At 47.8% G+C, this 17,529-nt stretch overlaps 1 long non-coding RNA gene across 1 annotated transcript; it reads right to left on the reverse strand.

The window, feature by feature from the left end:
• Nucleotides 1-1,082: 1,082 nt before the first annotated feature.
• On the reverse strand, nt 1,083-14,672 carry LOC132652090 (uncharacterized). The gene is made up of 5 exons (XR_009589580.1): nt 14,428-14,672; nt 13,477-13,531; nt 12,697-12,805; nt 7,088-7,211; nt 1,083-1,415 (listed from the first exon to the last, which is right to left on the reverse strand). It is a non-coding gene; the product is annotated as an uncharacterized LOC132652090 (long non-coding RNA).
• Nucleotides 14,673-17,529: the final 2,857 nt, after the last annotated feature.

Below are 17,529 nucleotides of genomic sequence, written 5' to 3' on the forward strand. Positions count from 1 at the left end.
CACCGCCCACAGTGGGCATGCCCACTATTGGCCCTCTGGCACCAATAATTAATTTTTAAAGATACCCCAGAGACTTGCCTATCGTCCAGCATGACAGAGGCATTTCTCAGCTGAGGTCCCTCTTCTCAAATGACTTTATCTCTCGATCTCTCGTCAGGTTGACAGGAACACCCCACAAAAACCAAACGAAACCTAACCAATGCATGGATGCTTGCACAGCGTCGACAGTGCCTCACTTCTCACATCTGAAGTTCGCTGCTGCAGTGAGTGGTGTGTGCGTGTGTGTGTGCACACATGTGAGTGCACAAGCACACCTGTGCATATACATGTGTGTGTGCGTATGTGAACAGGCCTGGGACAACCTTGCCTGTCATTCATTGGCTGGCACCAACCTTGTTTCCTCAGACAGTGTCTCTCGCTGGAGCCCCAGGAATCTCCCTCCCAGCACTGAGTTTGGGTGTACACTGCCAGCCACTGTGTTCAGAGCGGTTTATTAAATGTGGGGCTCTAATTCATCCCCCCATGCTTTCACAACAGGCACTTTCCTGACTAGAGAGCCAACTCCCTAACCACCAGTTAGTGGTCCTAGCATGTCACTTTGGGAGGTCAGCCCTGTCAAAGTTCCTGCATCCATTTCTGACTGTGCTGCTTTTTTCTGCACGATTTTTCTTCTGAGTCACCAACTGTTTCCCTTTCAGAGACTTTTAGAGTCTAGAACATTCCTTATGTCACAGAAGGAGGCAATGCGAAGAACGTTAACGGACAAAGGTCTCTTGTCATCTGCCTATGACCACACCAGCTCCGTAGACGTCACATCGGGGCCTGTGAGATGATTCAGTGGGTATGGGTGGTACCCAGCAAGCCTGGCGCATTGAACATGCTCACAAGTGATGACCTAGGACCAGTGTGATGTCAGAGCACTGAGGTGCTGCCATAGGACCAAGGAAAGAGGAGAGAACCAATTCCTCAAGTTGTTCTCAGATCTACACACACACACACACACACACACACACACAGGCACGTGCACAACATAAAATAAACAAATCATTTTTAAAAACACAATGGGAGCCAGGCAGTGGTGGCGTACTCCTTTAATCCCAGCACTTGGGAGGCAGAGGCAGGCAGATCTCTGAGTTCAAGGCCAGCCTAGTCTACAGAGTGAGTTCCAGGACAGCCAGGGCTACACAGAGAAACCCTGTCTCGATAAACAACACAAAAAAAACCCAAACCCAACCAATGAAACAATCAATCATCAATCAAACAAACAGAAGCCACAGTGGGAAATCCTTCACAGGAAGGGACTCAGTGTCCCACCCTGTCCTTGCTGGTGTTCAGAAGATGGTGCACGCTCTGGGGATGCCTCCAAGGCAGCACCTCCTCTGCACAGAGAACCTCCTCGTTCACGGCACGGACCGCTGCAAGAACAAACATGGCTCCAGATGAAGGCGCTGAAGAACCAACAAAAGGCACAAAATCCACTATTTACATGGCAATGTGAAGATTATAATGAGGGCAAGAAAAACACTCTGAAATTTATCAATTCTTGTGACAACTTTGAGACAGCAAGGAAAGTGGCAGAGTGTCGGAAACCGGCTCGCTGTCCAACAGACAGTGAGACACCGAAAAATAGCACCTCGTTCATCTCCCAGCTGACATCCCGGAGGCTGGAATGAGAGCAGAAAAGGTTATACAATTAACCCATTCCTGTCAGAAATAATCCTAAGAGGGTAGCCTCTGAATGACTTTTAAAAATGACCCCACTAAGGTGAGCTGCACAGCCACTCAGACTTCAATGTAGGATGAGATTCTGGTTGGCCTGGCTCCAGCTGATGGTCAGGCTTACCCTACACCCCTCTCCTCTTTTCCCCCCTCCCTCTCTTCGTCCCTCTCTCCCTCCTCTCTTCAGTCTCCTGCCCTCTCCTGCTCTGCCCTGTCCTCTCTCTTCTTCCATCTTTTCCTTACCCTGATACTGACAATTGGATCTAGGGCCTCATACGTTAGACCAGCGTCCTGCCTATCAGCCCTATCTGCAGTCTATTTTTGATTTTGGGACAGGATCCCATTAAGCTTCCAAGCCAAACTTTGACCTCACTCTGCATCCCAGGGAGACGTGGAGCAGTCTTTGAATTCACTCCATAGCCCAGGCAGGGCTTGAACTTGAGGGCTTGACGTAGCACCCTGGCCAGTGGTAGCTGGGATCACAGGCCCGTGCCGCCTGGCCCGACTTTGTGTTTCTTTATGACAAATGGAACTTAATTTGTACTCATCTTAATGACTAGGCAACAGGCCAGCCCTTCCACATCAGCTTTATTTACGATCTCAAACCACTTTGTTCACCTGTGTGTCGTAAAGAATAACTCGTGAGGATGGAAGCTAGCTTTGTGTGGGGCCCAAGCTTTCATTCTAGAAGCATCCGTGAGGGCGACACTTGGGAAACCGTATGGAGGCCAGTGATAATTGGCAGTTGCTGCTGAATTGGCACATGCTTCTTAGAAAAGCACCGTTTGGAAGCTTCAGCTACTGAGCTGACACCTGAACCCACTCAGCTCCTCAGGCCAGTGTGGTTTCACAGAGATCTCAGCATAATGACCCAGAGGGAGAGACCCTTCAGTATGAAGACACACCCTGAAGAGTGGCTCAGTGACTTGAATGCCCTGGCTACAGCCACTGTTCAGACACAGGACTGCGTGGGTTGGGCTGTCAGGGGTGATTAACATTGCTGTTTCCAGCCAAGCTTAAGCTAGTGGAGCCAAGTTATAGGCATGTAACATAGACCCAGGACAGGAGCGGGAAGCCTGGATCGGTGACTCCGCATGGTAAACTTTCAGTTCCAGAGGGGCAGTCAGTGGAGGGCCATGTTGGTATGATTTCTGGTGCCGGTCAGGCGTTTTTAACTGTTACCGCATGGATGATGACGATGGCTTGGAGAGGGACGACTGCTGCCCCTGGCTGGGGACCTTGGAGACAAGAGAGGCTGGCCAGTCCTGGGTAAGTCCTGGTTCCTGGTGCGAAGGATGAGGTCGCTGCGTCTTGTTCACTGATCGCACGGAATCAGTATGTACTGAGCGACAGCAAGGACTGTTTTGTGTTCGAAAGAGTATGTCGCTTCCTTATTGTCCCATTCCCGAGCATTGGATGCTAAAGGCTGTGTTTGCTCCTTGATTTTCCTTTCGTCTAGGATTTTTTACAGAGATCAAGGAATTGGGTCTGAGTTGTAAGGTTTTGCTGAAGGCTCTAAGGCATCTGTCTTTCTTTCTTGTCTTGGTTTATTATCGGTAAACAAAGTTGACAATGAGAGGAACACGTGCGTATTCCGTGCTTTTCTACACAGGCCTGTCTCCAGAGCCCACTCTGTGGACCAGTGATCTGAATGTCTATTTTCAGTCAAGTCTGAGGTCAGACCACTGCTGAAGGAGCAACTACAAAATAAAGAGTAACACAGGAGGGTTGCTTTTAGGTGAAGGGGAATTTTGTTACATGACAAGTTTTCATGAGTCTGTATTTTATTTGAACAATTCTACATGGCCCAGGAGCCAGGAAATTGGATATGAGGTTGGGGATTTTTGGATCAATGTCAGCAGTCACACAGAGGTTGAAGGAGTTTAAGGTGATCAAGGAGGCCTAATTCAAGTAGGTAACCTCCACTCAGGGTCCCACAGAGGCAGGAGGCTAATAGTTTGGGTGAACTGGGAGGAGCTGAATGATAGGGAAGGACAGAGCTTTTCTTTGATGGTCAGGATTCAGAAAGAGAGCAAGCCTGAGTGGAGAGGACAGGAGGGGGGAGGCAGGGCACGAGCAGAACAGGGAGAGTTAACGTGAGAACACATGGAGAGAGGCAGGCAGAGAGAGGTGGACATACATGGAGAGAAGTCAAACCATCACAAGATGACCAATCCCTGGGGCACCCCTGCGTTCCAGCTTCCTCTGAAAAGCACACTCACTCTCTTGAGCATCTTCCAGCTTCCCAGTGAGCTCAGAGGTGTTACCTCATTTCTCTTCACAGCACACCCGTGAGCTAGCGAGGGTCTTTGCAAAGCTCAGATTTATAAGCTGGCTGAAAGCTAAGCACCCGGTGGTCCACAGTCCATTCCAGGTCACTGGGCAAGTAAGGATCAGGGCCCAAATTAAACCAAGCACCAGATTCAGCTGTGGTGGTTCAACTGGGAAACTCTGTTTAAGGGGCTTTCATCTTGTTCCATTAGGAATTTTTCTTGTAAAGATTCAATGAAATGGCTTCTCTATGGCTATATGCATTTATTTCTTCTTCACACACTTATAAGTCACATTGATACACAGAGTCAATTTGCACACAAACATACAAATGCTTTATGCCTCAGGCTGATTAATAAATGATAAAAATATTTGACTCGGGAAAGGATTCTTAATAATTAAGATTTTTAATTCAAATTATTTTAATCCTGGAAAATATTTTGGCTCTTTATTTTTTATTTTATTTTGCAATAGCTTGTTGTTGTACAGCTTTGGAGTACCCCTGTCATCTGACAAAAGCATATGTCCTGCTTTAGACCTGACCTCCATCCTGAGGAGAAACTACCATTCCATTTGCATGCTGGTGACTCCCCTGCCTCAACCTCTTCCTTGAAGATTTTCAGTCAGAAGGGAGTGCGGGTCTGAAGAATGACCAGAAGGTGGTTCATATATGTATAAATATATATATATATATATATATATATATATATATATACACACATACATATATACTATATACTATGTAATATAACAGATACACTTATACATATATACATATGTATATATGTATATTTACATCTAAATGTATATATACATATATATATTCTGTAAGGAGGTATACTGTCCTAGAAGTTGTGGCACCGTAGAGGAATTTTAATCCAGGAACATGGCTACTCTGGCAAGGGATCCCATCCAAAGACCTAGGTCTGTGTGATCCAGCTGGAATGTAGACATGCCCTTAGTGCACGCCTTTAATCCCAAACAAGGACATTTAATTGAGGGGCAGATAAAGTGACAAAATTTGACAGAACGAGTCAGAGATAGGATATGCTCAACTCTCAGGAAGAACAGACAGGATGGAAAAGCTACCTAAGCAGCACAAAGAGCAGGCAGTTCATGGAGTCAGTGTAGTAGAGTCTGGGAGCACAGTCCAGTCCAGGGCAGTTCAGCTGAGGGCAGCTGAGTTCATGCACCTCAGTTTGTGGCTTTCAGAGGCATTTTTCCCAAGCAGAGAAGTTCAGTGAGAAAAGGAGAGAAGCCAGTTTGAATTAGTCAGCTCGAAGAGCAGTTTTGAGCCAGAACAGCTGAGTTGAACCAGCCAGCCAGAGTTCAGGAAGAACTAGAAAGGGTGAGCTTATTCAGCACTAAGTCTCAGAGGCTGAAAACATTCTAGGCCTAGGTCAGCAGATGGAGGCTGGAAGCTGAAATCTTCAAGGTCTAGGCTTGCAGAAGATTAGATTGTATGGAGGCTAGAAGCTTCCAAGCCTAGGCCTTAGGATAGTTCGACAGAAACACTCCAGCTCAGCCTAATCCATACATTTGTAAAGCTTGGGTATGGTTCTCATTTCACACTGACTTCTGAGAAAATAAAAACAACATTTACATGGCATAAAACATATTGTCATGTTTATATCTAGTAGGTTTCCTGGGTTGTGTGTTGTCAATATTGTTTTGTCAAAGCGAATTAGTCATGCACCTCAAAATGCCTAGGAAGTAGGTGACACTCAATGAACTGTGGGGAAACCTTTAGTTCACACCCATCCACAGTGTCTGAGTGGGTAAACCTTCACCCAGTGTGTCCCAGTGAGTCGTCACCTGTTCCTCTCCTTGTGGTTTAACGAGTTCTTGGGAGTGAGGACTTTTGTTCTTCCCAGTGTGTATTTTAATGCTTAGCCCTGTGCCCAGAGTGTGTTCCATCCTTAGTAATGTTGATTTATGGATTGATTGATTGATGAGTAAAAAACAAACAGACAACAGAAACAAAACCAAAGCCAAATGAGTCTATCTGCCCTCCTTTCTAGATTCCGGAAGAAAGGCAAAGCTGATTTTGCCACATGTTGCCTTTGGTACCTTATGTGATCCTCATGTTGTTCAAAGAAATATCAACTACGTCCAAGAGCACAAAATTAGACTAAAAGGGGATGTAGCATGGCAAGAGGAAGGGGAGAAGAAAGTGGGAAAGAACAGGAGGAGGGAGGAACTAGTTGGAGGAGGAGGAGAGGAGCTGCAGGAGGAGAAATAGGAAAGATGCTTCCTTGCAGAGGATCTTGGCCTATGAGTCAGGCCAACTTAGTAGAGTAGGTAAAGACACATCGGTGCAGTGAGGGGAGAAAAGAAGTGGCCTATGGGCCTCACAGCAGTTGACCTTGGAGGAGGAGAGGGCAAAGAGTCTCGAAAGCTAAGAGGACAGGAGCCTTCTAACAATGCTGAGCAAGGACATGAGTTGCGAGACACGATCCATACCTTGTTAGTGCTACACTCCTGGGCCTCTTGATAGCATCAGGTATACACTACCCCACACGTTCAAAACAGCCTCAGATGTCTACTGCACCACGCATTCTAAACAGCTTGCACTCTCAAAGGTGTGGAACTATAGAACACTACTGTTCCCAGGCGCAGAAATAAGGAAGATCCCGATGTCAAATGGTAAATGCATCTATACACTGTCTAAACCCTTCTAATAAGTTACCGTGGCTGCTCATCAGGGACAGGCAGGCAGGCTGTCCCTTCGGCTGAGTGACACAGGTGACTCGTGTGTGTGGTGGACATGCTGTTCTGAGCAGGGTGGAGCGCATGGACAATGAACAAGACGAGACAATGTTCAAAGTCCTCTCTGGGGAGCAACTTCTGCAAGGGTGTTCCTGCCTCACCTGGGAGCGACAGGGGCTGCACCCGCGTGCAGAAGGCTCAGCAGAACCCTGGTGTCCCCCTGTCAACAGTACCCCAGAAACTAGCCTGAAGAAAACTTGTCCAAGATTTAGACTTGGCACACACTCCTGCATTTCCTGCTGCGAATGGCACGTGGCTCATGGTCCAGGCGAGGCACTTAACCCATCTTAATTTCCATGATTGAAAATACTATCTACTATTTTCTCACCTTAACTGGAAGGAGATGTCATGCACATTAATACTTATGATGGGCTTCATCTTCCATGGAGTCCGCAGAATGATGAGCAAGTAAGTGAACTTTTTGCCTTTGAATTTCAGCCACATTTTTTTCCCTTAAGGTAAAAAAGCCCAAACCCATTGTTAAAATCAGTGTTGCTCAATATGCCTCTCCCTGATGTGTTTTGAGAGGGTCCATTCTTAAATGAGAAGTTACAGAAGCTGTTCCGGTGGAAACAAACTAGTGTTGATTGCTGGTCAGCCAACTGGAAAGGAGGCCACCTCAGGAAGGATGCAAGCTAATAAAAAAACAGGCTTGACTTGGGAGTGTGGTGGGCTCCCTGCCAGCGGCTGGCATGGGTGTTGTGAGATTACGGCAGCGCAAGGAGAGGCAGATTGAGAATAAGTGACTTGTGTCCGGAAGATTAAACTGAAAATCTGTTGTTAAATGTGAAAGACGTAAAATGGAATTAGGGCCTGGAGGATGTTTGTGGGGTACTACACCCTCAGCAGACAATGTGGGGACCCTGTCCCCACTGTCGGCAGCTCGCTCTTCCTGTGGTGGCTCAGTTGTTTCTCACCCCACCGTGCTGACTGATAACTAGGCGAGAGCTTGGGCTCTTAGCACGTAGGGACCTGTGTGGCGCCCCTTCCCAGGGCCTTTAGTTAGCACTGACCTTCAGACATGAGGAATTATACTGATGTAGCCATTTGCTGTCCCTGAAAGCCAAAAGCCAATGGACAATCTTCCCTCAACACCCCCCCCATGTGTGTGTGTGTTTGTGGTGTCCTATGCTCACATCCCTTTCGTTCTGCTTTTTAGCTTAGTATTACACGTTCACTGCCTTTAGCCTGAAACTCAGCTTGGTAAGTGATGGCTCATGGTGAGCCTGTTGGCCTTCCCATGGGATGTCAAAGGGTCCCCGTGTTCTGTGGAGTCTGCTGTGGATCTCCAGTCTCCCTGTCTACCTTGCCAGCCATGATGGGGTCTGTGCCCTCCCATTAGGTGGAATGCTTGGCCCAATGCCCTTGAACACGTCTCATTAATGCTGTGAGGCTGTTGGGAGCTTAGTCTATGAGCTGAAGATGGCCCTGGGACACTCCAGCTGGCATCCTGGAGTTCTTCCCAGACATCTTAGTTCAACCAACAGGTGAGTAAGCAGATGAATGAAGGAACTTGAGAGTGAGTGTCTTTCTCATAATGGCCTGCCTATAATCCATTCCTAGTCCTGACTCCCACTTGCCACTAGAATTCTGACTTCAGGGGCCCCACATAGGACTGCTGTAAAAAATGCTGCCATATTTTCCCACCCTCCCGTGGCCGTGGCCATGTGGATCATCATGGCGAAGGCGGTGTGCCACACGGCACTTTGTTTTGCTGGATTGTGACATCTTATAAGCTTATGTGACTGGAGCTTTGTAGAGCACAGTGAGATGAAAGACAAGCAGTGAAAGAAGAGGACACTGTTAGGTTAGGTGTGCACCATCAATTCCTTTTTTTTTTTTTCCTTTAAAATCAGCCCACATCAATTTGTTACACATAAAATCAAATAGCCAAAGCCCCTGGCTTGTGCTTCTTATGTGGTAGGGAGACAGCTTTCTGGAAACTCCCCTCCCTGCTGCTATGAGGTCATGATCTGCCACCACGCCCAGCAGCCTAGGGGTGCCGCTCTCCTGATAGCCTAGTGTCTGTGCCAGATAACATGATAGCTTTGTGATGATGACAGTGTCAACAGGGATCAGATTGAGACACCCAAGCTCATTTTCACTTTTGACCCAAGCAGGACTCATTCCCAGATTTTCAGATGTGAAAAGCTCACGCACTAATCAGCACTGTCCCTTGCCCTCAGCATCAATTTTGAAAGTCACTAGTTCAAACTGCACACCCAGAAACTTGGCAACACCATCCAAAAGAAATCCAAACAGATTTCAAATTAATCAGCTTAGGAATCCAATTTGCTAGCTATAATAAGACTTTATATTTACATGACACTTCTTTCCATTATCATTCTTACAGCTAATGATGCTGGGATAAATATTGATTAAATATTGTTCAGCATACAACAAAGATGGGGCAGCTATCCTGATGATTGGAATACTTCAATTAACAGTACCATCTTGTTCATTCCCAGAGCCTCTCTTGCAGGCTCACACTCTCTCTAGCCACTGCCTAACTTTGCTAACCACCCAGAACCACACCTGTGCATGCTATCAATATAGATATAAGATACCTTCCCACTCCCCAAAAACCTCTTGCTGAATGTCTGGCTTACACCCAGTGCTGCTACTGAGAGCAGCAAGACCCTTTGAAATTTCCCTAGTTCTCACCCTGATGCCCCCGTTCACCTTTGTCCAGGCTCTAGTCTCTGGAGTCCACTTCTTGGATGTGAGGGTTGTCCTCTGCTCTGTAGAAACATCTACTCTGCTTTCTTATTGCCAAGCCTCGAAGAGGAAAGGACCAGTGGCTTGTAGCTCCAAGCCTTCTTATGGGGAGAAGGGGACTTTGTGTCTCCAGTTCTTTTGGCTGATTTCACATATGTAAATATGTTTTGCTCAAATTCACCCCTGATGCTACTGCTACACACTTCTTACACAACTACACTTCGATGTGGCCAGTGTCTGCAGTGGGTAGGGGGGCTGTGTTTTAGGGTTCTCTCACTGTGCTGGGAAGAACTGTAGATTTCACCCCACTGTTTGTAAAGTCAGGAAGGGCTTGGAGTAGCGCCACTTAAAATCTTTAGGGAAAAGTGTTGACTAATATATACATACTTATGAAAGCCAAGGCTCTGATTAGAGCTGTTCCTGCCCCAGCTTGGAAAGTCTTTTGAGAACCCACAGTCACTTTCTCCCCAATACACACAGAGTGAATGCACACACACACAAAGCACACATAAAGAGGCATACATAGGCCTTCATAGGCACACATACACAGAAGCATGCACAGGCACACACACATGTATATAGGCACAGGTGCAGGCACATGGGCGCACACACAAGCACACATGCATGCACTGACACATGCACGAATGTGTGTGCTTTAATATGGGCTACGTCCTTCTTTAAAGCAGAGTAATGGGACTAGAGATACAGCTGAGTTGCTAGAGTGTTTGTCTAACACTCCGTACTTCGCAGAGCACATAAACGGATGTCAGGTAGAAGCAGGAGAAGTCAGACACCGAGGTTGTCCTTGTCTATCTAGTGCATTAGGATAAGCTAGAGCTATGCAGTCACACCTCATCTTGAAAGAAAACTAACCAACCAACCAACCAACCAACCAGCCAAGATAATAAAATAGATAAAAAGGCTGAATAATGGCTTCCATGGGTGCTGGCCTACTGTCTTGCTAGCTGATCTTGTCTCTGTGATCACAGGCACACTTCAGCCTGTAACTGGCCTAGTCACTTCAAGCCTCCCTGTGTTGAGGCTGGAGACAGGCGCACTTCCCAGGAGAAGTGAAAAGAAGTGAGCAAGGACAGACAAATTTATGAATACACACAGAGATGCTGCTGAGCTTTATACGAGGAAGAGAGTCCACACTACAATCCTTTGTGCTGCAAGTGCTTATGGGAGCAGCTAGAGCAGAAACACCGAAACTGCTGCTAGGGAGCCTCTCCTGTGGGCCTGGCCTTCTCACTGCTGCCTAGCCAAGAGTCAGCTCCTGTCTGTCAGACCAGGAAACATCCTCATCCACAGCTAATGATGCTGGGATAAATATTGATTAAATATTGTTCAGCATACAACAAAGATGGGGCAGCTATCCTGCTGATTGGAATACTTCAATTAACAGTACCATCTTGTTCATTCCCAGAGCCTCTCTTGCAGGCTCACACTCTCTCTAGCCTGACCCCCACAGCCAGCGTGGCAGCCCCATGCACAGCTCCTGCCTCCACTACCTGCTCTGTGCTTCCCCAAACTGCTACAGTCCCCGTCTGCGCCTGCACCTGTGAATTCAGTGTCACCGCCACTGCTTGCCAGCTGGGGCAGAAAAGGCTTGAAGATGCTCTTCTTTATCAGGCCCAAGATGCTGAACAGTATCAAGGTTTGTTTCAGTACCAGAAGCCTAAGGCACCAAAGACCTTATGTGTTCATCTCTATTTCTTCTTTCACAGCAGATGATCCTGACCATTAAGGTACAGGTTGGTAAAGATGTCAAGTATCTGCCTGGGAGCCATTTGGTATGAGGCCTGTCAATGAGGGCTGTGAAGTTCTTCACCCAACAGGAGCAACTGATGCTCAATGCCATCAGTTCCCTGGCTCAGAGACCTCTGGCCTCTTTGGAAATTAGATTTTACCCCCACGCTTAAGGATCCTGTTACCGCAGTGTCTGACAGAGTGCCTGCCCTGTTGGCAGCCCTCAGAGCTGTGTCATGGGCAGGCCCAGTTGTCTGCTTGCTGCCTCCCTGGGGAGCAGCTCTCGCCACTGGCCCTGCGTCTGAGATGCTTGTTGACCTGAAGAGGACTTACACAGATGCTGTGGCCTTTGGCCTGGGTCAGCACCCTAGCCAAGCAGCTCCCGAGGCAGGGAGCCTCTGCTTCCTTTGCTCTAGCGAGGATGACAGGGAGAATGACAGTACCCAGTGGGGATGATGGCAGCAGAGGCCACAGCTCCTTGGGCCACTGTCAGGAGAGCCTGGGAAGCACCCTAGTGTCCCCTGCCACGTAAGAAATGCTCTACAAGACTGCAGCCTTCTCTGCTCTTATTGGCAGTGTACCTCGCTGCACTGACTCCCAGGACCTCAGCCTGTGGGGGCTTCAGGGTCCCAGGCTCTCATTTTAGACTCCTGTGCTTGGGATATGGACCCTCTGGTCTGCTCTGTAAGTGGAAATAAATGTGTCTACATCAGTTTACTGCTAGCCACTAGTCTTCAGCATGAGCGTGTGTGTGTGTGTGTGTGTGTGTGTGTGTGTGTGTGTGAGAGAGAGAGAGAGAGAGAGAGAGAGAGAGAGAGAGAGCACGTGCGTGTGCGTGTGCTTGGTGTGGAGGAGGGTGCGTCTCCTGGACCCTGCTTCTGTCCAGGCCAGCCTCCTCCTCTACCATCCCTTCTCTAGTATGTGATCAGCTGGCTTCCAAAATAGTGTCAAAAGAACATCGCCTATCAGTGGAGTCTATTTTGACTCTCAAACAACCTTGCAGAAACCACCTTGGAGGCTTGGCTTTTGGCCACTGCCCTTTTCCAAGCGGTGCCTATGTCACAGGGTGTGTCAGCTTTGTTCTGACTCTGCAGCTGACAGGCACATATGCTCTTATCTTTCACGGTGTTATTGATCAACTTGAATGTCTTTGTGTGTGGATAATTTAATGTGATTCGAATCTAGTGCTGGATTTCCCGGGCACCACTGGCCTCACTATGCCAAGAGCCTTTCAAGTCCTGTGGCACCATCACTGGGGACAAGGCCCCCTGTCTGAGACTTAGGCATGAGCCCAGGGCTGCAAGATGGACTCTGGGAGAGGAAGAGGTAGAGGAAAAATGTCTGCCACCACGCAGGCACTCAGTGGCTCCTGGGCTTTCGCCACTCCCTCGGTGGGTGAAGCTGGGCTGCCTGGTGGTGCCCGTAGCAGACTCTCCAGACCTGCCCTGTGTACGTCGCTTGGGTACGCACCTCATTTGTTCTTGGAGCCCTTTGCCGACTGGGACTCTTCTCATTATTCCACAAAACCCACTGTCAGTCAACAGCCATCAATCACATGAAACTCACGCGTTCCTTGGATCTGTCAGGGAATCAAAAGACTGTTAGGGTTGTTGTGATTACCCATTCATGAGCCATTTTGACTGGAAACTTCACAGACCTTCCTCTTGCTACAAAGAGGGGGAAGCATTTAAATCAATCATTGAAACAATATGTCAGCGAGGAAGTCTATTTCTTGCCACAAGAAAACCACTGGTGCCTGGCCTTTGGCTTTGGCAGATACTTCTCGCCTTACCCATGGATGGGTTGTGTATGAGCACGTGGCCGGCTTTATTTGTGGAGGGGGAAGGTCTGCAGTGAAAGGTCATCACTGAGGTAATGCCTTAGTGGCAACTGGATGTTTGCAGGGGGGTATTGCTATGCTGCTGCCCATAGGTCTGGAGAGGAGGAAGATATCAAGGGAGTGCTGGGCTCATTCCCTTCAAGAAAGAGGAAAGCCCCTGATTATGCTGGTGTATGTTTCAGTGGTAAGGAGCGGACATGCCACTCTCAGAAGCATGCTCCACAACTTGCCTTTCATCAGGGATCACGGCTGCTGAGCTTGGCACCCAGCATTATCTGAGCCAGGGAGGACATCCATCTTCCCTGCCTCAGCCTCCCCGATGAGCTCAATGTGTTTGGCTATCTCCAACTAACACTGACAAATTAACTTTCCTCTAGCTCACCATCGCTTTGTGGGTTGTTCTCACTCACCTTTGCAGCAGGCAGACTCGGACATTCTTTCGGAAAGCAGTGTCAGCCAGTCATCCTGGAATGACCACACAGAGCCCTTCTGACACTCCGGGTGACAAATGTTGGAAGGCTGAAGGACCTGGCTGGCACTGTGTGTGGCCCAGTTCTGTCCTTCTGCCACTGACAGTGCGCAGGCAAGGTGGCCAGGCGCACAGAAGGAGCGATGAGATGTCAAAGCCCCAGAAATGTGTCCATTTCTCAGTGACAAGCCTAACTGGCAAGTGACTCCTCCAGATCACCTCATGGAGGGGAGCCCAGAAAGGGAGAAACCAAGAAAAACAAAAGCAAGACCATCCATCAGCCAACCAACTGTCGAGGCACTACTTACAGAAGAGCCATAAGGAAGCACGAAGGCTAGAAAACATATCGGGGAGAACGGGAGTACCACCAGTTCCAATAAAAAACAAAACAAAACAAAGAACCATCAGAAGCAACTTGGGAGTTTGACCACTTAAGATCTTTAAGGCCTTCTGGTGATTTCCTGTAGCTCCAGATGAATGCAAATCTCCCAGCGTCCAAGGTGCCTACCCTCACAGAGCAGGGGTGTTCGAGCATTTTTTTAATTGCACCTGACCATTGATGATAATGAAGAGCATGATGTGGACAGGTGTGCTGGCCTCCTCTGCTGCCTTTAGAGAGCTGCTGCAGTCACCTGACATCTCCACGAGGGTGGGAGGAGGAATCTATACTCTCCCCGGGGAGACACCCTTGTCACCCTTCCCATCCAGGTCCCTGTGGATCTGCTCTGATTGCTGGAGCTGCTTTTAGCTGAGTGTCTTCCACACCTGCAGCTTAGAAATGGCCATGTGCCAGCACAGACTCTAGCCTTCTACCAGCCAGGGATCTCAGAGCAGGGGGAGGGGCCACCAAGGGCGCTGCAGTCACTCCGTCTCCTGCTATCCTGTGACTTACCTGAGAGGCTGTCGCTGCATGCCAGCTCCTGGCAACCTGGACACTTGTGTGTGTCCTAAGAAGAAAGAAGAGGGGGGGGAAGTGAGAAAGAGGAGGAGGAGGAGGAGAAGGAGGAGGAGGAGGAGGAGGAGAAATAGGAGAAGGAGGAGAAAAAGAAGGAAGAGGAGAAGGAGGAGAAGAAGGAGTAGGAGGAAGAGGAGGAGGTAGAGGGAGAAGTGAAGAAGGAGGAGGAGGAAGAGAAGGAAGTTGAGGAGAAGAAGGAAGAGGAGGAGAAGGGAGAGGAGGAAGAGGAGGAGAAGAAAAAGGGGAGGAGTAGAAGGAAGAGAAGGAAGAGAAAGAGGAGAAGGAAGAGGAGGAGAAAGAGGAGGAAGAGGACTAGGAAGAGGAAGAATTATTATAGGCAGTAGGAGACCCTTGGCTGTCATTTCTCAGGTGCTGCCCAACTTATTTATTGAAAGAAGATTTTTCTCTAGTCTGGAGCTCACTAAGCAGGCTAGGTTAGCTGGCCAGAAGGCCAGGTAGATCTGTCCATTTCTGCCTTCCCAGAATGCTAGGATTACAGGTATATACTACCATATCGGGCCTTTGAAATATGAGTTCTGGGGACAATCTCAGTCAAGCCCTCAGGCTTGTAAGCACTATACTCACTGAGAGGTCTCCCAGCTCAGGAAGGTACCTGTGGCTCCTCAGCTATCTTCACATTCATGCTGTTGCTCATTCATAAACTGAGGACAGGATTGGGAATGGAAGGCTGAGCCTGGGACTCACTCTTTACTCTGGAGCCTCATGTCTTCACCTGTCAACGGGTTCTTTGGGGAAGCAACCATTTCAACTGCCAACCAGGAGGGGGACGCCTAAACAACTGAAAGAAAATGCTTATGTTGAAAAGGTACCAGAGCAAAATAAAGGAAACCCAGCCTCCGGCTGGAGGGGAGTATGTGGTAATAAGCCCTGTGTGAGACTTCTCCAGCACTGAGAATACAGATCTGAGGCAGAATGTTCTTACCCTTACCCAGGATGTTTCTAAACATTGAACTGTGGCAAACTCCAAAGTGGCCAGCTGTGCCTACAAGATGCAAAATCATGGTTAGGTCCCCCATAACCACCTTTGCTCAGTCAAGGACAAGTTCAGACAGCACAGGGGTATTTCTCTTTATTCTAAGAATATTTAGGAATGTCTTGGGTCTTAGGGCAACCAAGGCTGGAGATGGATGTTGACCTCACATCCACACAAGGGGTCTAATTGCTATGTGTGATCTTCCATTTAGATCCAGCTGTAGAAATGTCATGTTTACCCATGGTAAAGAAACAATGATGTCATTAGAGTGTACCAAGCAACTTGTCTCTAGCAGTGGTTAGTGTATTCCTCTAAAAGCCTTGAAAACAGGCAACGTGCTGACTCTCCTCTCATTTCCCTTTTGTTTTTAGAGTATTCCCATCCAACCAATTAATTCATCAGCCACCATTTTGGGGGGGCTTTGTGTGTTGAAAAGCTTATTATTTCAGAGGAAGTACACTGAGAAAAAAAAGGCAATTATTATAATTAGCTAGCTGGGATGGAGGGAGGCCTCCTCCTTCCATTGCATACAGTCTGGAGACCGCACTTGAAGGACTGTGAAGAGAAGATATTTATTATTTATTTAAATTAGGGCCTCACTGGAGCCCAGTTGAACCCAAAACTCACTATGTAGCCCACACTGGACTACAGCTTACAGCAGTCTTCTTGCTTTGGACTCCCACGTGCTGGGAGTGTAGAAGAAAGCCAGGATGTAAAATCTGAAAACAGAAGGAAGCCAGTATGTGAGATCCAAAAGATTGTTCTGAGTAATGTTGGTCATGTGTCAAGCACAGAGATTCACTGGATCATGCTTTTAGATAAGGGTGGTGACATGAGTGCTGTGGTATGGGTTAGGAGTCTCAGGGCAGCCTCCCCATGCAGGTTGAGTTGGAGAGGGAGGAGACATCTCCACTGAGTGGGCCAATCAGACTAAGGGCATTCATGTTCCTTGCCTTTCACTTTGGTTCTAGCTGGGTTCTCCCCTGGAGAAGGACAGTGCTGTGCTCGGAGCATGGCTCCTCTCCAGCATGTAGCAGGGTCTCAGATCTGTTGGTGGATGCCGATAAAACAATGCAGAAAATCTTTCAACAGCCCAAGAGAATTTCTGGCGGGGCAACTTAAGACTTTCTGCTCTTGATTTCTGATCCTGAGCAATCATTGGAAATCAAGTGTAGATGATGTTCTGAATTATTTAAAAACGAGCAGAACAGAGAACAGAGAACAAGAGAACATTGCTTTCTAAACATCCACTTTTGTTTATGAGTAAAATGGTCTGGAGCCTGGGGTTGTGTTTCAAGCAAGCTCCAGGCTGATGCCAGGGCTGCTGGTATAAACACATGCTCTCGAAAGCAAGGTGACTGAGGAGACACCCAGTCTTAGGGGGTTTTGTTGTTGTTGTTGTTGCTTCTGCTGCTGTGGCTGCTGCCCGAACACAAGCAACTAAAGGATGAAAGGGTTTATTTGGGCTCACAGTTCCAGATACAGTCTGTCACTGTGGAAAAGTCAAGGAGGAAGGACGGTGAAACAGCTGATCCCAGAGACGCTATTTAACAGGCATGTTCTCTATGTTCTTTCCTCCACATACAGCCTAGCATCAGCAAGCCTGGGGAATAGCACCACCCACAGTGACTAAACCCTTCCACGCTGATTAATGTAATGAAGAGAATCCCTCACAGATACTCTCAGAAGCCCATCTCTGGTGATTGTGTCAAAGCAACAACTAAACCAACTAGCCATCACAACAAATGTACAAACTTCATTTTCCAACTTTGAATAAGGTGGCTAGCAGCAGAGGGCTGCCCTTGGGTGGCTGAGGCTCATCATGGAAGGCTGCTTGCTTGCTTTCCACAATGTTCCACTTCAGAGCATTAGGTTAAGAAGACTGGATTGTCTCTGAAGAAAGAATTAGAAGAAGATATCAGAAGATGGAAAGATCTCCCACACACATGGCTTGGCAGGATTAATATAGTAAAAATGGCCATCTTACCAAAATCAATCTATAGATTCAATGCAATTCCCATCAAATTACCAACACAATTCTTTAC

This window comes from Meriones unguiculatus, chromosome 2 (genome assembly GCF_030254825.1).
Source record: "Meriones unguiculatus strain TT.TT164.6M chromosome 2, Bangor_MerUng_6.1, whole genome shotgun sequence".
Classification (NCBI taxonomy): domain Eukaryota; kingdom Metazoa; phylum Chordata; class Mammalia; order Rodentia; family Muridae; genus Meriones; species Meriones unguiculatus.